Source organism: Lycorma delicatula, chromosome 1 (genome assembly GCF_047948215.1).
Source record: "Lycorma delicatula isolate Av1 chromosome 1, ASM4794821v1, whole genome shotgun sequence".
Taxonomy (NCBI): domain Eukaryota; kingdom Metazoa; phylum Arthropoda; class Insecta; order Hemiptera; family Fulgoridae; genus Lycorma; species Lycorma delicatula.
In genome coordinates this window covers 24,349,836-24,376,684 of record NC_134455.1, presented here as the reverse complement: position 1 = coordinate 24,376,684, position 26,849 = coordinate 24,349,836, and positions in this window count along the sequence as shown.

Here is a 26,849-nt window from a genome sequence, read left to right as displayed (position 1 = left end):
GTAATGCTTATAAAATATAATTTGAAGATAAAAATGATATAACAAATAAACCGCTTTTTTTTGCTGACATATTAGGGAAAAGTAATTACATACTTGTAGTAAAATAACGTGAAAATATTTTAAATAAACGGCAAAAAATTTAAATCCTGTCTTGTTGAAGAATATACATAACTGCAAAAAAATATAATTAACCTCGGTTCTTCATATATTGACGTTTTTTTTCGTTTGTTCCCGATAACCGCAAAAACTACTGAACGTCATTAAAAAAGTGGAAACTTAACCGCAGTTTAAATCTCATCGATCTCACTACTATGTAAATCATAAAATAAAAAAGCTTATAAATAAAAATCTATAACTTCCTTTACCAAGATTTAATGTCGATGTGTATGATAATATCGAACTCTTCAGACAGTAATTATGCGATTAATAAATTTAATTCGTCGTCTATAAAATATCAATTTGTATTAGTAACATAATATACGTAAAAATAAATTAATTTGATAATAGAATTATAGGAAATGCCGACGGTTTACAAATTTAAGACTTTTTATAGATTAATACTCTGTGTATTTTCAGTTCTTCGACAAAGAATTTACATCAGGGTAAGCCACACTCGTAATCGGCATAGATTTGACTTTCAATTTGGTATTAATATTTTCATAACGCCTTGGTCACAGATAGAAAGAACTTCTAGGGCTATTAGAATTTAGATGGTAGACAACGTAAATCTACAAAAGGACATTCTCAAAGACTTGAACAGCAACGCATACGTTCGGCTCAAAATCGAATTCACACTTTGAAAAATATGTTAAGTTTCAAATCGGTTTTTTATTACTAAGCTGTAATTGACTACCCGAATTTGAAAGATACATCGTCGTTTTAGATATTACGTAAAAATTACTAGGAATTAAGATAAAATTAGGATAAGCTTATTTGAATGCGACGTTTATTTATGCGAGAAAAACATTAATACATAGTTTTTTAAAAGTATTTTCAATTAATCGTTCAGTTTAACCGGTTGCTGGGCTATAATTTAAAAACCATCAGCACGTGGTTGTCAGTAGTTTGCAATGATTATGCGAAATTAAAAATACCGTACTAATTCTGAAACTTATTTAAAAATGAATTCGTTAATATAATTAGGCTTTGTTATTTTTTATAACGATGTAATTTTCTTGTGATTTAATTTTATTTTCCACATTTTACAAAAAATTGTATTTTTGGATGAAGCGTGCTTTCACGGCGACATTTTTGTTTTAATTAAATTTTTGTAACGCGTCGTTTAACGTATTACATGTTCAATATACTAATTATCATCGATCTTATTCAATATAATCAGATGTATATTTTTTATTTTATTTTTCATAAAATTCTGACGAATACTTGTAGATTGCATAAAATGAAACGATTTGAATGAAATTTGCTATCGACTAGTGGCACAAGGTAAGACTGTAAAATGGCATAAAAACATAGGCAGCACTGATGTGTTGTACAGGACCATGAAATTATTAGTTGGACTGGCTTTGCTCGACCTAATTTTTCTCTACGCAAGTGAACACTACTGGGTAATGATTAATGCATTATCCTGCGAAAAAGTGTGCAAAAAAATGAATTATAATATCAGAAATTAAATCGAGCCAAATACGCTTTTATAAACATCGCATCTCAAATGCAAAAAAAAGTGTGGTTTCTGGGCATGCGGCCGTGCTTTCATTGTGACATTTTGGTTAAAAATTCTTATGCGTAAATTACAATTTGTTCAATATTCTGCACATCGATGTTATTTAATAAAATATTAATTTTGTTATTTAAAGATGACAAAGAAAGATAAATAATTATTACAGTGCGATTATAATGTAAAGGATGCAGACTGGAAAATTCACATTTACATCTGTACAGCAGTCTATACCTTTCTGATTGCTTCACCGAGAATTGTGTCATTAAATAATCGTGGGACTGGTTATTGATTTTAATTTTTTTTTTTTTTAATAATTATTTTTGTTTGTCGAGCGTTTGTTGATTTCTTTAGTTTTATTCCTTACTGTCAGTGGTGTTTCTGAATAGCAAGCTTGTAATTTTAAGTTCCTATAATAATCGTAATATTTTTCAACCGTCTATGAATTTGTTTAAAGGTGAAGTACGAAAGTTCAATGGATTGGGTTCTTTTTGACCCGCTGAAATCAATTTATTTAGCTTGAATTACCGGAACGATGTAAGTTAATGTCAATTTAAATAAAATTATGTTTCTGACTAAAATTTTTATACAATATTGTATATTACACACACACTCGCGCCCTCGCGTTCATGTAATTTGAAACTTCAAGTAAAGGTATTAAGATTTACGGTAGAATATACTACTGCAGTAGGTGTACTAGGCATATTTCTGTAGAAAAATGTTTAAAACTGGAACCGCTAGTAAAAGTCGACTAGAAAAAATATATCGGGATACACCGATGTTATTACTCGAATAATCAGGCTACTTCTATCTAGAAATAGATATTTTTGTGATTTATCTGATACCATACGTACAGCGCTGTGACTTTTTTTATTATTTGATAAAATAACCGAATAAAAAGAAAGATAATTTGAAAAACAGAAGTAAAATATCCAATTTCTAAAATCGAGATATATTAAGTTCTTCGAAATGAATTCACCGAATAAAACCGAATGCTAGTGATCGACCAAACACCTTGTCTCGTTCGTGTGAATTGTTACGTTCATCCGGTTTTTTAGTTCGTTAATCTATGTTTTATCATTTTTTTAGATAAGAATTTTGTACACCGATTTGATAATTTCACCAAAAAACGACCTTTGATGGCTTTGTTAAGGGCGAATACAATAAATTTCAAAAACTTTTATCGATCTTATTTCTTACGGGAATTTCTAACGACAATCGTATTATAAGTCGATCGAATACTTTTTTTTATTATCGGATAAAGTTTGAAAATCTATTGTAAAAGATCGGTCTAAAATAAACATTTTCCATCTCATTTTATTGAAGATTTTCATAATATATTTTATAATAAAATTCGAGTATATTACGAATGTATAATTATTTATAATCTTAATTTACTTTAGTTACAAAATCGTAAAAATAAAAACCATTCCTTCCCCGTCTTATCGACGGTACGGTATTCCGGTGGTTTACTCGGAAAATATGAGAGTAATTTTAGCGACTATTCGTTACATTCTTAGTTATAAGTCGCGTACGATATATACAGTAATTCCAGGAGCGCACTGCTACGGCTAACCCGTCCGTAAGGTGTTCTCCACTGAAACGTAGAGAACCGTTAAGTAAGCGAATGATATCGGCGGATAACAAGATAACCTAACCGACTAGAACGGCTGAAATCTGTGAAAACGAAAAGATTAACGGAGGCAAACGAAGAGACCGGTCTGATCAGATAAAATCTCACTATGTCGGACGACGGACTGAAAAAATCGAACCGCGTCCGTTTTTTTACACAGAAATATAAAGTTGATTCCCGATTAAGACCGGTTGAAATCAACCTTCGGTAATCGGCGGAAGGATGGATAGCCGAAGAGATCCTCCTCTGACCTTGAAATCTAGTCAGACCCGTTGAACTTTGTATTTACAAAATATCGAAATAAAATATAATAATGCATCGGCCGACGTCTGTGAAAATTTATAACGGAAATTTGAAACTACATAATCAAGATTCTATTCTCTACCGCTTTTATTTCCGCATACCTTTGTGCGGGGAAATTACTTCTGAGATAACGGTCGACTGCCGTAAGCGATAGTCCCACGACTTTTACGATCAGAAAATTATTCGTCGAATTACTCGTAACATAAACAGGAACATAACATCAGGAAACAGTGTTCCCGTTTAAAGACAATGGTAAACTTATATGTACTTCAAAACGGATTTTAAATTTACGTGAATCGGTCTCTATTTCTACTAACGCTTCGGTTTCCGCGCGATATGGCTCATAGTTTTTAAAAAACCGTTGAAGTACGAGCAGCGGATCGATTATTAAGAAAAAAGGAAACCGATTCAAAGAAAATAACGATTAACGAAAGCAAATAAACTAGCCGAAAGAAAAGAATTTCACGAGTATGATTTTTAACGACTGTCGATATTTTTATTTTTATGAAATTATGTCAGAGATATGTAATAAAATATAACAGGAAGTTACGTAACAACAATAGCGAATAAACTACAAAGACGATCGTGCCCTTCAAATGGAATACGTACATAACAAGATAAAAATAGAAACTAAAAAATAGGCGGCGTAAAATTTTCAAAAAAAAACTTTACGTGTGAAATAAATAACGGTACACTAAACAGTATTAGCGGTTATTTATACTAGTAAAGGGTTTATTTTCAAAAACTTGAGAAAGAGCCGAGGGTTTTTATTTTTTATTTTACTTAATTATTTGTCGCATCAAGTTACTATTTTAAGATCAAATTCGATCCAGCGATAACCGGGAACAGCATTCGGTAAGAACGAAAAAACATTCGCCGATTAAAAAAAATTTAAAGCGATAACAAAAAGTAATCGTAGAAAGAGCATAGGCGATGATGAAATAACGAAAAAAATCTTGCGGTTTTAAAAAAGTTACAAGGTAGGTTAACGCACAGAAACGCAAAAGATTAAAGTAAAAATCAGCTTGTACTAGAATAGCAGATTAAAAATTTAAGCGAAACGGTACGTTTTAAGTAATACCGATTAAGTAAAACCAATTTGTCTACGCAAATTGATTTGCCACCCGGCCTTGGATAACACTCTTTCTGAGAGAAGTGACGTAGCAGGTAAACAGGAGTATTTTAAATTTATCTGGTATAATTCAGGTAATGAATTTTTATATAATTCCCAAAATTCCAAAGGAATTTTCCGTCTATTTAAGCGTGGCATTTACAAATACCGTCGTATTTGCAATATTCCGGTTGTTCCAGGAGTAGTTGTTTGCACTTTCGTCATTTTTCTTCAAATAAACTCCAAAGACAATCGTTAGGATTTGTTGTGTCTGAGTTTCGAAGATTTCTATTTACGGTCGAGTATCGACGTTCATTCGCTTTGAATCGATTAAATTTGTAACCTCATCGGTTATCCGTTTTTTGCATTTTCTTCTACGTCAAATGCGGTTTTTTTTAAATCTCGGATCAAAAAAAATAGCTTTGGCTACATCATGAGGGTCTTTGCTACCCAATATTCGGCAGTTAGGGGTGTTCACCTTGGCGCAGATCTCAAACGTTGACTCATCGCTAAAAATTACATTGTCTTGCAAAGTATCGTTGTCTGCAAATCTATTCATCATTTCCACGCAAAACTGCAGCCGCAAACTGCACGCAAACTGCAACTTCGTAGTCATCTGCGATGTGTTGAATCGCAGTCAGTTTGTACGGCTTCAAGTGCGATCGCTTACGTAATACGCGCCAAACAGTCGTTTGTAGAATGCCATTCTCTGGTAACGCAGGTCGAGTTGATTTTTTCAGATTACGTGCAAAGATTTCTCCGAATTGTTTAACAGCAGCTTCAGACGCGTCCTAGCCCACGCGATTTAGTATGTCTAACAGAACAACTTACTTCAATGAAGATTTGGTGCCAAGAGTAAATTTTACGCCTACTAAGATGCTCCCTTTACTTTCTACGAAAACTACCTTGAACTGCAGTTGATGACTTCAAACAGTGAAAACAAAACGCACAGCGAGCACGTTCCATACCAGGAAGTATCTATTTTAACAACGCTGGAGACCGAATCTGGTACTAATGAATTACGTGAGCCAAAACTTGATATGTTTTGCTATGAAATGAGACCTCAACCGAATTTTTAAGTTATCTAAATAAACTTTTATACGCTTTTAAATTTGTGAAGTCCTTTTTTAATCATCCGGTAGTACTAATCACACTCGTTAAGGGCGCTAAAATGGATTAAAAGACTTGTTATTTACCGATTTGCAAGCGTTTACAGGGTCCTAGATTACGGACTTAATATTGTTCCACTCTGGTTTTAAAAATTTATTTTTTAAAGTCCATATACTAGATTGCTTTTTCAAATTTTGATATTTTTTTTTTATCTAACGAGAATTATTCGCGTTATTATCAATATTATACAATAAAGCGAGTACAACAATGATATATATTACAGATACGAGAACGTGTCTCACGAATAAGGAAAGAAAGTGAAGTTTATTAAACCGAGGAATGGATTTGATAAAATTAAAAAAAATAAATTTAAAGTCAAACGGATGAAAAAGCAGAACGTAGAACTATACATCAGTAAACTAGTATGGAAATGTTAACGGTACAGAGGGGATGAAGGAAAAACAAATGAAAATAATAAAAATATACAAAAACATTTAGCAGATATTTTCGTTAACTTTTAATAAATTTATAACGTAGTAAAACTTTCTTCTAATTTTTAGAATTAAAAATCATTAATGTAATGAAAATCCCTGCAGATTTCTAAAATTTATTTTCCGCCATAGTAATGGAGATTAGTCTCCCAACGCTTGACATTATTAGGAATTTTTTTTCTACGATTAATTGTGTCAGGCAAATTAGAACCTCATTCAAATTATTTAGTTAAATTATTATAGTATTTATGTAAATATAGTTTTAATTTTTTTTTTTTTGATAAGTCGATCGTTCACTTGAAATTATTTAATTTTGATGTTAGCTTTTACTTTTGCCGTCGCAGCTTTTATAAAAAAAAAAGAAGAAAATATTGCTATTGATCAAAATATAATCCCGTTTTTTTTTTGTTTTTTTTTTTTTTAATATTTTTGCCTTTTTTGTGAGGGTCCTGTTTAAAAAAAAATAAATTTTTACTTCTATGTAAATGCTTCTTCTTCTTTTTCCTGTTTAGCCTCCGGTAACTACCGTTTAGATAATTCTTCAGAGGATGATATGTATGAGTGTAAATGAAGTGTTAGTCTTGTACATTCTCAGTTCGACCATTCCTGAGATGTGTGGTTAATTGAAACCCAACCACCAAAGAACACCGGTATCCACGATCTAGTATTCAAATCCATGTAAAAATATCTGGCTTTACTAGGACTTGAACGCTGTAACTTTCGACTTCCAAATCAGCTGATTTGGGAAGACGCGTTCACCACTAGACCAACCCGGTGGGTTTCTATGTAAATGCTGGACATTTTCAACAACACCATTGCAAATATTAATAATAATATTATTCCATTTTCTTTTATTTATTCATTTATAATTTCATTTTTATGAATTCGTATCTACGAAGGGCCTCGTTGACCCTTTTACTTATTTAAACGAGAGAACCTTATATACCTTCACTGATCGTTAAAAATTTATTTTGATTAAAGTTTACGGTTTTTATTTATATAAATTATTATTTTTTATAGTTTTCTTATTTCATTATTTGTTTTCAGAGAAAATAACTCAAGATATTATCATCCCGTAAAAAAAATAGATATTTAGTAAAGATGAATCTAAAAAATTTCAACGGGGTTATAAAACATTTGTGGGTAGTTCTGTTACGAAATCAAACATAATTTATTTGATAAATCTTTTCTAATATGATTATTCTATCCCTTTGTAAAACAAAATAAATAAAACATACGGTCAAAGGTTTTTTGTGTCATTAATACTAAAAAAAAATGACGTGTATTGATAATTGTATTAGTTTTTTTTTTTTAATACCGGTTAGAATAAATAATTGTTCAGCGTATTAATTGATCGAGTAAATTCTCAAAAAGCAATTACGTTAAATTCTACAGTAATTACCGATATTAAATTTATAGGTCAATATTTTACGTCGGTTTAAAATTAAGCTACTTTGTTGCAAAATATTACGGTCGGTAAATAAAAAAAGTGTCGTTTTATAATTACTAGGACGACTACGTACAATATTACCTAGAATAGAATATTACCTATATTCTATTCACTGGAGTAAATATAATGTTCATTTATTAACGTAACGAGTAACAAAACCTTATGTTTTTTTTATTTAAACACGTACGTCAAATATTTATTAGCAAGCTTGACGATATAGATTTTAAATTTTACGGTTATTTTTAAAATAAGTTTTTTAATGAAGGGAATTAAAATTTGTAAAATCCTATTTCTTAATAAATAATTTTATATTTAACGTAACAGCTATAATAAATGATAAAATTAAAAACGATTTAGAAAAACCTATATAAAACATGAAAAAGAGATGTAAGTTATTAAGTAAATTATTTGTGTAAATAACTCGAGTAATATAAATTACGGTTAGTTGTGTAGCTTATAATTAAGATATTAAATAATATTAAATGAATTGAATAAAAAAATAATAATTTTAACAAATTTAAAATATATATATATAAACTTATATAGCAAATTTAAAAAATATACATCATTAAATTCACATATGTTAAAAATATTTTCTATTAAACAAAATGAAAAAGAGATAAAAGAAATAAAGTATTAAAAGATAAGGCAAAGATGAAATGAAATTAATAAGATCAATTATTGAAATTTTTGCGTATAAAAAAAATAGTAATTATTTTCCTACTTTGATGTAAGAAATTCATGATTTATTAAAAAAATTAATATGTATCTGTAATTATACAATTATACTAATATTTTTGGCGATTGCACAAAATAAGTTTTGATTTTTTACCTTTTAGTAAAACATTTACATATTATAATTTTTAATTAGGTTACTTCTGTCGGTTAAAATGTTTATTAGGATAAAAATACTTTACTACGCCTTTAAATCTAAATAACACAAACGTAAAAATTTTGTACTCAAAGTAGTTCTCCTCGTACCTGGATAATATTGAACAAAATTCACTCTACGTTCAAAAACATACTATTCACATTATCTTACTAGTCGAGTTTGAAATTCTGTATTCTTTGCTGGAGGAGCGCTTTATTAAAGACAGTATGTAATTTAGCAGATACCGGGAAGTAACGGATCTTCCTGGTAGTCAATTTGAATTCATCTTTAACGAAGAAGAATTTAAAAAAAAGTGATAGTCATAAAATAAACATAACTAAAATAATTTAAGAAAAGTTTCTGTCGATATAAATTAAAGTAAAGGCTACGAAAATGTTTTGATTAATTAATAGTATCCCACATCTGTGGAAATCAAGTGTTTTTGCTTGAACATATGAGACACACGGATGGGAGACTGCCAAAGCGAGAAGATTTGGAAATGGCAGTCAGAGAAATGATAATTAGAGGAAGACTATGGAGAAAATAAACGTAGGAGAACTTATGCAAGTCCGGAAAATGAAGGAAGAGCTAATTTAGGTTAGAGAAGCCTGTAGAATGAGATGTGAAATATTACTATAATGACTTCAATATTCACTCAGAATCCTTTTTTATAAAATTAAATTAAAATAATTATATGATATATGAAAAGATGTAATTAAATAATGATAATAATAAAATTTCCCATTACGGTTTCTTTTTTAATTTTGAATATTTGTGGTTAATCTCACGATATCGACCTGAGAGAAGTGCGCTACAGCATTTTTGTGCCTAGAACCATGTTTTTTTTTTTATGTTTTCATCGTTCAGATTCGTATCTTTTTAGGACGAAGTTTAGTGCCGGCCTCCGTAGCACGAATGGTAGCGTCTCGGCCTTTCATCCGGAGGTTCCGGGTTCGAATCCCAGTGAGGCATGGCATTTTCACACACGCTTCAAATCATTCATCTCATCCTCTGACGCGATTCCTAACGATGGTCCCAGAGGTTAAAAAAAAAAGTTTACTGATGAATTTGATATACTTCATATAACATGTTTCCTTTATTCTGGAAATAATATGTATTTCTTTTAAAATGCAGTATTTCTGTAATAGTAATAATTATAAACTGACAATATCAACTTGTAGTAACTTTATTTGCATATATTACTCGGTTTATATTAAAAAATCTGATGTGGACATTACATGACTTCCGTGAACGCCTATTAAGATACATTATACACATTTTTTTTTTAAATGAAAGTACATAAAATTTTATTTCATTAATAACTTCTGATATTTTTCATATATTTTTTTTAATTGTTATTACTGGATTACTATTTATTATAATTTTTTTTACAAACGGAGGTTAATAATTATTAATATATGTAAATTAAAAAAAAAGTTTAAAAAAAGGAGATGAAGTCGGATTAAACCGATGTGCCTTCCGCTATTAAGACCAAAAATTTCATTAATTAAAATTGTATTTCGCTATAACTCTAGAACCGATGAAAATATGTACCACTTACAGATACCTACAGATATATCGTTGAAAAGCTTTCGATGAGGGCTTGTTACTTCAGTTATGAAAAAGTCCAAAATCCAATTTTTTTCGATTTTGAGCTTTTTTTGATATTTTTGGTCCGTCGATTGCAATCAAAAGGGGAGGTTCACAAATCCAAAATTTCAACATCCTACGACTAATCGTTTTTGAGTTTTGCGAGATACAAACGTCACGCCGAAACTCGTCAAAATGGATGGTCAAAATGTATATTTCCATTAAAGTCTGAAAACTGAAATTTTTCGTGGTCGACGTACTTACTTCCTTCATTTCGTATAAGGAAGTAAAAAAAAAGTTATTTTTACTACCGCTTCTGACTTTTTTCTCGTTCTATACTTTTAATTGATTTCAGAAATTCGACCGGCATTTTACTAACTTCTGATCAAGCCTTATTATTCACTAAACAGAACAACTTTAGTCATTAATTTTTATTTATTATAAGAAGGTTCTTCTGGTGGTCCTGTTGTTGTCTACAATGTGATCCAAATTTTTTTTGGCGTCATCATTGCTTATTAATGGATTACTGTAGCATAATATATATATACACACACACACACACACACACACACACACACACACACACACACACACACACACACACACACACACACACACACACGAGTACCTTGGTGTTATTCTGAATACAAAGTTAATTTTTGAAAAGAAACAAATTAGATTATTGATCTTTAATATTAAAAATAGAAAAAAACCTTAAGTTTGAAATTTAAAGTGATAATAAATTGATAAAAGAACAGGAGGTGTCTAGCCTCTGGTAGTAATTTACCACTGAAATTGTAATTGTTTGCAATGAACTTTTTGATAAAAAGAGTCGTGTCGGTTTATAGCTTCTGGTCAAAGTCCGTCAGGATCGGAGGTGTAGGTAAAAGTACTGCACGGTCTATGATACCCTTGCTGCTTCTTGTCCCTGGAGACCACGGTTGTCAGACTGACTGATTGACTAAGGTAGAGTGAGAGTCATAAGACTTTAGTCAAGAAATAGAGAAATGCTTCTAATAATCATCGGGTCCTAACACTCTACGTTCGGGGTATTGACGTCACGTAGAGTGTTCTCATAACAAATAAATTAATTACTTAATAAATAAATTAATTAAATTAATAAAAATCTAGAACGTTGGACCTTCCGGAATAAATTTAAACTTGAAGGCTGTTTAGACATGAAATAACTTTTTCCACCTTACTTACTTATGATTAATTAAATTTCTTTTTTAATTAATATTAATCGTATCATGATTAATTTTAACTTAGACTACTTGGTGTGGCGTAACGCGTTAATACAGATTAGCAAAGTTGTCTTCTAGTTTATTATAATAATGAATAAACAGTAAAATTACAAAAAAAAATGTGATAATTGAGTTTTTATAATTTTTGTACTTGACATACGTTTGTGAAATATTAAATGTGAAAAATGATTAAAATATAAATTAATAAACCGAGGTAAAAATAAATTTAATAAATAAAGATAAAAGACGGTTAAAATAAAAAAAATAGAAGAAGTCCCTTTGCTAAACGCAAATTAAGTTTAACGGGAATGTCTCATAAAGGAGTGTTCAGGATTTATCGTCTGAGCTTAAAAATTAATTACCACGATGACTTGGGGATTTATGCTTAGCTAAGCATAAAGCGTGAGAAATTAACTTGTAGTATCTCTAGTTATAAGAAGAAAGTGCTTCATAATGAGTAGCTTAATTTTCTAGCATAAATTGATTTATTTTCATCATTATAGCTGAAATTTATTTTAATAGATACTAAAGATTAAAAAAAAAAACCTTTTTTGAGATATTTTTTAGGTGCATTTATTCTTTTAATAAAATGATAATTTTCAATTATGAAGGACGTGATGATGCATCCTTATGTATTTTCTCTGATTTTTAGTTAAGTAACCCCCCCTTCATTGAGCATGTTAATTATTTTTTATTTTTTTTTAGAAAATGATTATTAATTATTTCAAATTATTTAATATAAAGTTGTATAGCCATTACATCAGTCTGATCAAGTACAGTCATGCAGTACAGTTATCTAATTTAAAAGTAGAAAAACAACTTATAAGATATATTTTTTCATTTATTTATTGAACGGAATAATAAAATTAAGATATTAAAAGTTTCATTTTTGTGCTAGTATAATTAAAAGTAAAAATCATATTATTAGCTTATGAAATTAAAGTATTGAAATTAACCCATCGGGTTGGTCTAGTGGTAAAACTCGTCATCGTAAATCATCTGATTTCCATTCTTTTGTGGCTGGGGTTCACAATTAATTACAATTCTCAGGAATGGTCGGCCTGAGTCTGTTTCAAGACCTATACCTTTAAATTTTTAATTATTTTGTAGCCGATAATGACTAATTTTTTGATGTGGATATAATTATAAAGATATTAAAAAACATATTGAAATTAAAATAAACAAATAGGTTAAAAAAAATATTGTAAAATAAAACAAAAATCCTATGGGACTTCCTAGGGATTCAAATACCTGTTACTTTGGAAACGTATTAAATACGACACCTTTGGAAAAAACGTATTTTTTTTTTAATCTGTACTAACAATTTAATGTACTTTAATTACGAAGTCCACTATCACTACTCGTGATTACAAATTGTTTTTCAGTTTCAAATAATTCATAAATTAACAAAAAAAAAAATTATATTTAATTTTTTTGTTAGAGAAAACATTTATTTTCTTTGTCTAAAAATTTATTTTGGTTACGGTTATTTTCGCGTACACTTAAAATGTTCAGAGTGCGTTTTTCACACTGAATCTGTCACAATTTTTTTTTCATTTCACAAATAATTCACTTAAAAGTTATGGCGGTAATTGGCACACATTTACACAGGTTATTCAGTATAATAAAAATCAAATAAATAAAGTATGTCAAATAAAATCCCTCATCAATTCGGCGATAGTTTTCTAATGGTTTTCTAGACCGTGTCACATTCCCGTAATTGGTGTAATAAATCATTGCTTTTATAATAAGATAACAGTAAAAGTTTAATTTGTCTCGGTCTCATTTTTGAAACAAAATTAGCAATAGTAATATGACAGCACGTGTTTTATCTGTATAAATTATTACGTATAAGTGAACGTCGTCATTTAAAGTTATGTGTCGTCTCATACATTTTGCATATAATAGATCAATAATCTTAATAAAGTATTTAAAAAGTACATTATATTTAACGCTTGACACAGTATTATAATTACCTTAATATGTTTATAGCTTATTTTATCAATTTAACAATATTTAATATCATCACACTACACTTTGATTTCTTATGTTAGACAGCACACAAAACATATCAGTGAAGACTATTTGCAAAAATCACATTATATTTTTGTTTTATTCTATTCCTCTTACACTATTTTATTCACGGTTAAATTTTCTTCAAATTTCGTTAAAAGTTTTACGGGTTTATTACACATTTAATAAAGTTATCGTATGTCAAACATAAAAAACAAGTTTCTTACTCAAATTTATTGGATTTCTCTAAACCTACTGCAGATACGGTTCTGGGATCTATTTTATTCGATTTTTCAGTATAAAAGCTTTAAGAAATCACTAATTCTGATGCTTAATTAACATCTTAAGCGTTTTAGTATGAACTCATTTCACCGGGGTAGCTGAAATCCGAGCGAATTCTTTCACTAACCGTAACCCGCAAATAAAGCATTTTAGGAAATATGTTTATACCAGGTCTGTAAATAAAGTAATGAGACTAGTTTTTTTTTTGGCAGCCAAACTGGCAACATTATAAAGTTACTAGTAAACATATGTTTATATGAACAGCTGATTTATATTAGGTATTAATATTTTTAGTCTATTGTTGTCACATGAGACGTAAACAAACTTTTCGTAAAACGAGTTTTTGTTGTGCGTTACAAAAAATAGTGATACTAATTATCAGCAACGTTGTGCAATCACGTTTTGTGTTAAACACGGTGAGAATGCTACTGAAAATTTTTCAGAATTGAAAAGGGCATATGGAGATGACGCTCCGTCACGAGCTCAAGGTTTTAGGCTTATAAAGTATTTTCAGATGGCCGGGAATCAGTTGTGGACGATCCATTATCTGGAAGACCGTTAACGACAAAAAGTGACGACAGTGTTGAGCGAATCAGAGACTTGATACGGTACGACTGGCGATTAAGTGTCAGAATGATTGTCGAAGAATTGAATTTGGACCCTACCGCAGTCCATCAAATTTTGACAAACGAATTGGTCATGAAAAAATTTGTGAAAAATTGGTACCAAAAAACCTCACTGTTCAACAGAAAAATAACAGGGTCGAAGTGTGCCGCGATCTTCTAGGGCGTGTTGAAACTGATCCTGATTTTCTAAAAAAAATTATTATTACTGCTGATGAATGTTGGATATTTGAGTACGACCCAGAAACAAAACGTGGTGACGTGGTGAGTTTGAACTCACCACGTCCCAAAAAAGCAAAAATGAGCAAATAAAAAATCAAAACCATGCTAATTTGTTTCTTCGATAGATTCTAAAGGCCTGTTACAGGATCTAAATTAGACGAAGATCAGAAGATTAGACAAAGACGAATCTTGATATAAACAAAATTATATTATTAAATGATAAAAGCTACGTTTATAGTAGGCAATGTTTCAAGTAGATGAATGAAGAATGAATGATGGCCGAATTTTTTGCGCCAAAATGATTGGCGCAAAATTTAAATTGTCAAAGTGATTGACACACGAAAGTGAAATATATATATATATAAACCTTTGAACTGACGGTAGTTTTGGGGTCTGGGAAATGTGAAACGCGAAGATATGTTGAAATTTTCCGGAAGTCGAATCATGGTACCCAATACAATATATAGCTTTCTGCCTAAATCTGCCTAAAATATTTCAGCAGGTAAAAGATTTTGAAAAAATTTTCTTTTATAAAATTTACAAATTATTTAAGTATCATCAGGTTACAAATTAATAAAATATTAATTCCGTTTTTTTTAAATTAATTTATAATTTTAAATAAAATTTGTTTTGTTTTCATGAAATAAAATTTCTTGATAATTCATCCCTTCATCACCACCGCCTACCCGTGTAAGAACGGGCGAACGGCAGCTTTGTACGTAGCTGTCGCTAACCCTTTCTCGCTTCACGATATTATAAAAACCCGTCACAGTGTCGAACTTCGTAACATCGTTCCAACGATGGTCCCCACCTCAAGATGCCCAGTTACGGCAGTACAGTCGCGGCGTTCCTCGTCCCACCACGGGCATTGGAATATCACGTGTTCCGGCGTGTCTAACTCCAGACAGTAGGGGCAGAAGGGGTCTTCAGCTCTTCTTCGTCCACACAGGTACGAACTAACGACCAAACAGCCCGTCAGGAATTCTGTCAACCATACTTTGGTGGTAAGATTCAATTAACCACACGTCTTAGTAACGGTCGGCCTGAGTCTGTACCAGATTATACTTCATTTACATATCATAGATATCCTCATCTCATTTTACTGTGGGGGGATTGCTTATTGTTCACTAGTTAAACAGGTTGCAACGTACACATTAGTAAAATAAAATTAAAAATAAACCCTAAGAAAAATATGCAATTCTTTGTTTTTTTTTTTTATTTCATGTTTTTTTTTAATACAATCCTTTGCATGAAATATCAATTACACACACAATTTTTCGATTACGCGATCAAAATAGCTTTAAAAAAAATAAGTTTTCATATGTAAATTAAATTATAAGCCATTTGTATGCAGATTACAGTCAATAAATCACAAAAAAATAATAGATAAATGAGATTTACAGATGAATTTTTTTATTAGTATTTATTAATTTTTTTTTTTAATCACCGGATTAATATTTTATCCTGAATCGTATATGTACGTGAAATACTACCATTATATTTTTTTTAATATAAATTTAAAAAAAATATTTTATTTGATTTTATATAACAACTAAACTATAAATAAAAAAGTTTGAATACGGTATTAAAATAATATATATTTTGTGTTAATGCGCGCGCGCGTTGTGTGCGTGTGTGTGAATATACGCGAAACCGCCCATATTTATACGTAAAACAAAGGCGTAATACAAATTTACCGTATTGTAAAGCAAATTTTTGAAAAAAGTTCTACATATAACCGTAAAAAGTATCTTAAAAATAAAAGATTAATACAACAAAGGCTTTGTAAACCTTAATAAATAATACTAGTATCTTGATAGTCTACCGGTTACGAGGAAATTTAAGTGGAACATTAAAGCATTAAGTAGTAATGAATTTTATAAATAAATCACTCTACTCGTATTGTGAATTTTTTGAAATAGAACTCATGATGATCGTATCTATCAAAATTAAATTGTATCATTCAATAGTATAAATTTAAATAAAAATTGGTTATTCCAATTTTTTTTTATCTCCGGGACCACCGTCCCGGAGATAAAAAAGTCAAGGGTTTTAAAATGTAGTTTTTTAATTAGTATTATTTAATAAATGATTGATAATATAAAATTATTTTAATTAAAAAAAAATGTTTAAATAAATTAATGGGAATATCCATGAAATAAGGTCGGTCGGTAAAATATATTAATTTGCTAGAAAATACACCCAAATTTTTTAACAGAATTAGCAACAGATTATGTGTTAAATGTCTTGTCTTTATAAATATACTGTATTAAAAAAATTGAAAACTGTTATTACAATAATGTTTATTTATTCTACAAATACACACACATAAACACGCACAACATACTCATCACGAAATACAGACAAAAAAGTGTACATCTTACTGTTACAATAAAAAAAAAAACCTTTAATATTAACAAACAAAAGAAAATAGAAGAGTTGAAATTATGAAATATATATATATATATATCAATAAACGTACCTTATTTAACTACATGTAACTTCGTTGTATATCCACCAGCGATGACTAACTAGAACGAGTAGGCTGGGTTTTGATACATTCGTTCCATTCCGCGTACAATCGGTCATCTTCGTTCTTAACTATACAACTGTTGACTCATCTTGTTAGCCGAGGTCCGGATGTACATAACAAATTGTTTTTATTACAGAGAAGGAAAATAAAATTATATTTTTAAATGAATAAATCTTTTTTTTCAAGAGGTCAAATAATTATTAAATAAAAAATAATTTTTGTATTATATTTAACTAAAAATTATTTATTTATTTATTATTATTATTTTTGAAAACAATTTTCATTTACCATATAAATAATATCTGTATCTGTAAAACATTGACTGTACCTAATCGATTGATTCATCATTAACGCCCAGTAAAAACTACTAAAGATAAATTATTTAAAATTTTAATTAATACACGTTCTTCTTAGGAAGAGTACACAAGAAATATTTTTTTTGAAATTCAGAGTGTTTATGTTTAAAATGTAATAACAATGAAATTTACTTTTTTATAATTTCTTGGTAATAAATTAACTTGATTTTTGATACGTCTAATTTTCATATGAATATCTAAAAGCTAACATCTAGATTTTTCGAAATTACAAGTAAAGAGTTAAAATTGATTTTTGAATTTTTTTTAACTTTTCGGTAAGAGATGAAGATATCCTTGATTTTTGGTGTGCTTAATCTTCATGTACATATCTAAAAAAAAAAACAATTTCCAGATTTTTCAAAATTCGACCTTGAAAACTATGAAAAAAGGTAAAAATAACAATTCCGACTATACCGACTAACCATTTCCGACTATACTAAACACGATATTCACTAGATTGGAGCTTTCAAATACTGTTCAGATAAATATCTATAAACCAATTTCGGGTTTTTGAAAAGCTTTGAAGGGTGAGACGGTATATAACGCAACGGTTCAACCAACGTAGCAACTGTTACTGTATGTCCGATACGACTGGCTACATCTGCTCCAGTTACTTGGCTAAAAAAATAAAAGTAATTAAAAAGTTTTTAAATAAGAAACGAAGTACGGTCACCTTGGGAAGTGATATTTGTTGAGTAACACTAAGAACCGGGTAAAATACATTTTTACCATTCCAAAGTACGGGTAACCAGTTATCTATATAAACAAAAATGTAAACGTTCGTTTGTTTAAAATCTTATATCTCCGAAAGTTCTACAGCAATTGCTTTGAAATTTTGACACAATGTTGCATCCGAATAAGCGCGTGTTTTTGTATACCTACTATTTATATACCTAAGATGTCACACCTGTGACTGGTAAAATTATGCTTTTGGACGTAAAAGTAACACACGCTATAAGAAATATTTTACGATTCCATTTTAATGTTTCCGATATGTGTGTCCGCTATAGATTCAAAACTACTGGACCGATTTACGCGAGGGGAAAAAGGGAAAAATCGAAAAAAAGGGGAAGAGGGAAGATAAAAGGGGAGAAGGTAAAAAGGGGAAAACGGGGAAAATGAATTTGAAAGGGGAATGGCGGAAAGGGAATGCGGTAAAAATGAAATTGGGAAAAAGGGAAAGATTAAATTTTTTGAAGTTCCGTAATATTAATTTGGTTAATGCTTTTATCCAAATGTATTAATTTAATCTACATATATACTCAAATCGAGCAATAGCGAAGCATTGCAGCATCTGCTAATAACTTTAAGATGGAGGTCGACTATTTTGAAACCAGCGTTCTTCAGATCACTCAAAATTTCGGGTCCTGATTTTTTTTTATAAATTGAACAGGCTTTAATTTTTATTTATCTTTATTTTTCTAACAGGCACGAGTTCAATGAACACAGAGAGATCGAAGAGGATCTTCGTCCAGCACGATGGATTGGAGACGATATATGCATTTGGGGTAAGAGATTGTGTATGTGTGCGCGCGCGCGCGTATGTCTGTTACCATTTTCCTCCAAAACTACAGGATCGATTTCGATGCGGATTTTAGCATTACATATGTATCTCTTTAGAGCGAGTCAGTGCCGAATCAATGGCGAGTCAATGTGACGAGAGCCGCACTGTCGGACTGTGTGGGAGTTCCTTGATGCGGTTGCTTTGTTCAACCGACATCAGTAGTTTACCTAAGGGAAAAGACACCTACCGCACTGCTGTGGGAAGCTAACCGAGAGATATGGCTGCCTACCAGCCAGATTAATGCTCCAAGCGCTTTAATGGTGGACAGGTACTTGCTGGCATTCAGCAGCCTAGGCGTGGCAGCGAATTGCTGGCTTTGACGAGATAAATTTAATCATTGATAGTCAAATGTTTAGTAGTTGTCGTGGTGCGCCTACCCATTTTTGTGATATATGAGAAGTGGGCGGTGGGACACGCAAGCAAGTGGTGTATGGTACCGCGCTTATTCCGCTCACGTTTTTAGGTTAGCTCTACGAGCTAGTTAAAACACGGATCTCTAAACTGTTTCGAAGCTCAGTAGCCGTTTGCGGCACAGACATTCGATCTTATGCTTTAAGGCTACCGAATGGGTTGGTGGCGGGAGAAATGCCAAGCAAACCGATCACTTTAGAGCAAGTTCTTAAACTAGTTTTACGGTTATAGGCCACCAGGGGGCACTGTAGTAGATATGTTACTTCAGAACGGCGTCGTGGGTTTTTTGAATTTTTATTTTATTGCTTGTTTTCTAAATAAAAATTAACTTCCAGTTTTAATATGAGCTAATACTTTTTACTTATCGTCAATGAAAGAAATCGGCTGGAAATACTTGCTTAAAAAATGTATTACAAATTTAGTCGAGTAAATCAGCTGTTCATTTACAACAGTAGTTTTTGAATGAAATTTAGTACATTATCTCTTTCACTTATAGTTTTACAATAACTCAACGAACCATTTTTTGTTTTCGTGTACTGGAATTACTGCCTGTGTGGGGAGGTATGATTTTTTTTTCAAATTCCTATTTTTTCCACCCCCTGGGCCAATGGTTAGTGATATCGTAAAACTTTACTTAGATAAATTTTAGGCCTTTATCCAAAGAATAGTAAGAATTTTTAAACGAATTCAATATTTTACCACGGTCCGATTTTGGCCATTAACGAACACGGCCGAGATTTTGGGACAAATTAATTTTAAGGAACAATTTGAAAGCGATTCGCACATAATTACGGCAGTTATCCTGTCCACAAGAAAGTGATATATATATGTATATATATTTATAAACTTTTGATCTGACGGGGGTTTAAAAGATGTGAAATGCGAAGATATGTTGAAATTTTCCGGAAATCGAATCATGGTACCGATTACAATAGTTAGCTTTGTTATGAACGCTACCTAAAACCCTGTATACCATTCTATAACTGATTACAATATTTTCCTTCTTGTAGCAATGCTCTAGTGCTATGATGCCAGAAAAATAAAAAGGGTTTAAGACTCATGTGCGCCGTGGTGTAATGGTCGCGTTTCGGTCTTTCATACGGAGGTCCTGGGTTCGAATTCCGATGGACAAAACATTTTTTATACGCTACAAGAATCTATTTCCGCACCAATCGGATAACTTCAAGCTTACGTAGCGAGATCATCAAGGAAAAAACATATTCCATATTAATTAACGCATTAAATAATCGTAAGGTAAAAACATAAAATGACAAATATAAAAAATAATTAAATTACAATTCAGGAAGCGTTAATGAAAACTGTTTAAGCACGTATATTTGTTTGTATACAACGGAAAAAAAAATTCAGGGTTCTTTTTTAATTTTCATTTAAATCATTTTAAATTTTATCGATAGAATAATGTAAAAGAAAACTGTTTAATTGTAGTTTAAATAAATTGGTGAGAAGATTTTTTTAAACGGTTCAATAATTTAAAATTTAAAATGACAACGGAAGCATAGACTTTTTCTTGTAAACCGAATTATTTTGTTGAATTATACAAAAAAAAAAATGTTCTGTTGTCTGGTTTGACACAGGTGTATATTTTTATTTTTGTCTTGTTTCATTAAAATATACAATTTTAATTAAACAATTGTAAATTTTAAAAGCTATGAAGAAAATAACTTGTAAGTAAAAAGAAATGATGGCGAGAGAACGTGAGGCTACATAGTCTATCAAAGTTACTCCTTCCACGACATACTCCGCCATCGAATATAGCAATATAGATAGGGTAAATAAACCATAGGAGGAACCTTTCACCATCGTTAAACAACCGAACATTGACGTCACTGGATCTTGTCTGTTAAGTTACTATGGCAACTTACCGTAACATTCAGTATGGCGCAGTAAATCGTTCATCACCTGCAAAGTACTGTTTTAATTTGGAAAAAATACTAAAGATAAACTGTTACATTTTTATGAAAATATTAATTAGGTATATTTTTTTTTTAAATTTCATATATCTAAAAAGAAAATAAGAAAAAGAGTAAAGAAAAATGATTTTTTGGGAGGCTAATTAACTTACCGGATAAATTCAAATATTGTGCGTGAAAAAAAAAATGTATATACAGAGTTATCATAAAAGAATGGTGCGGTTTTGAACATGGTTTAAATTAAAACAGAATTACTTACAGTTTGTTTTTTTTTTCAAATTTGTCGTCTCAAACATTTTTTTACATAATTAATAAATTTCAATATTTGCGCCCTTAGTCGCTCGACAAATGTCCAAACGGTACTCAACTTCTCTCCAAACATTAGTTAACGTTTCTTCGTTAATGGTTGTCATTGCTTCATTAATCCTGTTTTTTAAGCGGTTTAGGTCGCGAATTTTTTGCGTATAAACAACGCTTTTGATGTACCCCCACAAGAAAAAATCGCAAGGTGTCAGGTCTGGACTCCTTGGAGGTCAAAGTACGGGTCCTTGCCGGCCTATCCATCGATCTCCAAATTTTTCGTTCAAAGCGTCCGTGACCGATGCATTGAAGTGCGGGGGAGCACCGAATGAAGTCGATAAATGTTTTCGAGTTCATCCGGCTGAGGAAAGCAATAATTGTGTCTGTTAACGCATCCATTCACATGAAATGTAGATTCGTCTGTAAAAATTTTATCGTCTAAAAATGATTCGTTTTCACTTATTCTGTCCGACATTTCAACAGCGAAATTGTAACGTTTTACACCATCATCGGGTTTCAATTCCTGCAGTATCTGGATTTTATAAGCGTGTAATTTCAGTTTTTTACGTAAAACTTTGTGAACTGTTGATTTTGGAATACCTAATTCGACGCTTCGACGGGGTAAGGACTTCTAATTGCCGATCGTCTAATTAGTTAACCGTTTCGTCTGGTACACTCGGTCTGCCGGTTGATTTCTGTTTCTTAACCGATCCGGTTTCTTCGAATCGTTTGAACCGACGCGTTATGTTATTTCTGTGTGGTGGATCTCTTTCGAATTCACGTCAAAACGCACGTTGAACTAAAATTACGGATTTTAATTCAGCCATCAATAAAACACACTTTGCTTTGTCTTTATCCGAGAACATAGTAACTCGCTAAACTCACCGCAACAACAACACAAGAACTGACGTTGGGGTTACAACTGCTGATAAACAAACTTTTGGGTTGGAGGCTTTCAGCGATACCAATATTACATCTAGAAATTTCCCTACAATCTTCCTATGAATTACTGAAACCGCACCATTCTTTTCTGATAATCCTGTATTATGTTAATAAAAATTTTACCACCAGACAGCATGGACGAAAATAACGACCGATTAGTGAAGAAAAATTTGTGTGGCGTTAACAATTCTTTATTACGTAGCATTTTCCATAAATATAATTTAGCTAGACACGGAGTAAAAGCAAAAATGCCGGTAAAAAATTATAGAAAAAAACATCCAATTCCACAGAAAAAAATACAGGGTGATAATTCCACAGCGATATTACTATCTTTATCCAAAGAAATTTGTTTCTCTGCCGTATAAGATAGAACTACAGGCGAAAAATTATCCGATATTTTGAGGGATTTACCAAAGATTTTACAACAGCTAGAAAAACACGATATTTTTATGTCAGACAACGATTTTACAGGAATTTTTAATAAAAGAGAAATGGAACAATATTTAACAGAAAATTTCGACTTCGGTTTTCCTTGTACCGACTACAATGACAGATGCTGAAATATTATTGTACAAAACAATAATACTGTTGGATTGGACTGTAACTTGGTTGCACAAGAATATAAGAGCAAAAATCTACAATAAATTTGTATGCCAAATGAGATCTCCAGGCGTAAACAAGGATATAGGAAACCACACATTGCAAATTTTGTTAATCGTCCAGAGAAACGATTAAGAGAAACTTTTACAAGCCCAGCCGCACAAAAACATGGGATAACGCGCCTGGAAGCTACGTTTTACGTGTATAACAACAATAACGAAGAGGGATTTAGCTTAAAAAATACCACTACGAATGTACTAGAAAATTACAAAAAAATATTTACGAATGCACCGTTCTATTCTGTTTCTATTACGAAACAATGGGAAAAAATCTGTAGCGTGTTAAAATATAGCTGCTGCATTGTTTATAAATATTTACTGTATTATTATTTACGGGCAAATTCTCTTACTAAAAAACTAATCGGATACAAGATAAAACTCGATAAAGACAAGCAAAAAAGAGAAAAATTAATACGCTACATTTTAAACGGATTTAGCTTTAATATGCTGCCGACAAATTTGTTGGAAATGGAAATGAAAAACAAGAAATTAAATATTTTCCACTCTGCTTACGTAAAAATAGGAGAAACATTTTTTTCTGGTTATAATTTTCTATTTAGCGCAAAATCTGTTAATTTAAATGCCGGACAAATGGATTTAACAGATACAAGATATTGTAAACCACGATTTCCAGAGAAAAAATTGTCCCTTAAAAACAACTTAAATTTCTACAACATCCAGCAAATCGTGCCAACTACAGCTTGTGTTGTTTATGGCGTAAAAAGGTTGGAGGAATTAAAAGAGAAAAAATATATCCAAGAAACAAGAAAGAATTTCGAACAAGCTGAAAAATCTCTAGATATCGCTTGCGCGTTAGAAATATTGAAAATAAAGAATAACGAGCAATAATGTAGCGCTGAATTTTATAAAAATTAACACAAAGGTAACTGGATCGAATTACCTGTAAATTCTAGCATAGAAGTGTTTGGTTTTATAGTAATAACAACAGAGAAAATCCCTATTGTTGCGATTTACTGTAGAAAGCTAGGAGAAAAAAACTTTAGAATTTACTGTTAAGGTACAATTTAAGCATAAATTAATAGAATTTAATAAAAAACAAAACAAGAGGGATTTATACAGGTGTCTTATAAAAACAATTATTTCTACTAGTGGCCTAAAGAAACACCGTTTTTAAAAATGCAATCTAAAGAACATGTCTACCACAAAGGTTTTAAGTATGTAGATATTTCTGTTACTAGTCGCTTCGAAAGCTTAACAATAGAGGAAAAAGAAAATATACAGAAAGAAGAAGAGAAAGTAAAGATATCTAAAGAAATAGTAGAAAAAAAGCTATGCAGACATTTTCCTTAAGAACTAATTTTATTGTATCTAATGAAAAAAAATCAGAGGATTTAGAAGAGGGCGTTTATACTATTAATTCTATAACAACAAAAGAATTTAGAGGAAAAACACGTTATGCCTTTACTTTAGAAGAGAAAGGAAGCATAGAATACGTTTCCAATTCCTTTATGGAGAAAGAACTAGAAGAAAAAAAATATTGATTTTAATTTTAGGTTAGGAGATAAACTAAAATATGGAGAAAACAGGAAAAGAATCGTGTTATTTTCGTCTTGCAATGAAAATCTAATCGAAAATTATTTTTAAGAGAAGTTCTCTACAAAAAATAAATAAATTTTACATAACTTCTACAGGAAACCAGTGGTGTCCTTTGTGCCACTTACATTCGCACTTTAAAACAGTTTCCTCGTACAATTCTGGATGATGTATTATTAAATGATAATAAACTGCTTTTCTGCACGATCGAAAAATTCCTTATCCTCTTCGTAAGTTAATTTTAACTGTAATTCGTCGAAGCATTTACAACCGTATTTCTCTCTGTTGTAAAATTTTTTTTGTAAATTTAGCATAGTTTAATATTTATACTTAATATTTTTTAACATTGACACGCATTCGATTTTAGGGAAAATTTACCTAGAATTTTTGTGGCTGTTCTGTCTGTTTCGAACTATTAAACACAGAGACTAAAAAAAATTTTCCATACGACAGGCCGACAGGCAGCAGATAAGACCTCCTTTATAGTGGGCCAACAACCTAACGGTTTTTTATTTTTACCGTTGATTCTCTATTTAAATTATTTACATCTCCTTATTTTAAAATACATGGTAGTCGCAAGGCTATCCTGTTATTTCTATTTAAGAGAGGAATCGCAAAAATTCAGGACAGATTTACACAACCCGTTAATATTAAATAAGAACATTTATACATCCTTCGTAAAAACCATAAAAAAGTTTTGCAATATAAATATACTTCTAAAAAATGAATTTAAAATTATTTTTAGTACTAAAAACCAATAATAATGTCTAACATTGAAATAGAACCGAATATGGAATTTATCTGTTATTTATGCATTTTAAACAAGAAACAGACCAGAAATGTTTGGTTTAACGATAAACGTAGAACAGTCGCAAAAGAAAAAAGATACGCTATTTGGAAATACAAACAAAATCCTTTGCTGAAAAATAAAGATAAAAAAGAACAAGCAATAGAAAACGCAAAGAAAGTAATTTCCGAGGAAAGAACAGGATTTCTTAATTTTATTTTCGATGCACTATTCGACGATAGTAAGATTAAGAATAATGCCAAACACATTATCTTATATTTAGATCAGCAATATTTACTTCTATTTACGTTAAATTAAGTAAATTAAGACGTTAATTTTTTAAGTCAGCTTGTCTTGAAAAATACATCCAGAAATTTACTTATATAATTCAATTTATTGCCTAGCCGAATAATAAACGATAGACGATGGATTTTTACTGCAAAATAATTTCGAATAACCGATTAAAAACACCATATTATAAAATACAAGAGAATATTTAATTATTATTTATAACATTTTTATAATTTATATACTGCCGTATAGAAATACATTCGTACTAGTGGAGACAATTTAATTACGTACATTAGAAGAAATATAAAATTAAAATATAGATAGTAATCTGTTGACACAATCTTATTAAAATTTGTAAAGGTGACATTATAATTGGGTTTTTGAAATGGAAATTCGCACGTTAAAATTTTATTCAAATGATTTTGTAACGAGTACTTTTCCAAATGCTTCAAAACATGTATACCACTCCTTTTCTACACCTTTGAATGCACATGCTGCTACCGTTTCATGCTTGATCTTCTTATATCGGAAGGAATATCACAATGTTGAACGAAATAATTTTTGTATTGACGATAAATTATATCTCGAACTTCCAAATTTGGCACTTGTACTTTATTACATCAAAATCATCGCCATCTGTAGATATATTATACGTCAAATATCCTAACTCCAGTAAATGAGATAGGATTAAAAGTTCGTTTTTTATATCGGAGACATTATTTTTTGAATACAAAATATTTTTTAAGTCTTGAAAATCATTTACGGAGATTTTCCCTTCAAATGTCATATTTATGCCCTCCCTAGCTAAATATTGAATATTAAATATTCATTAATTAAATATTTTATTCCTCTACTGATATTGTAACTAAATGGTAGAACTTTTTTAACACAAAACAAATATGA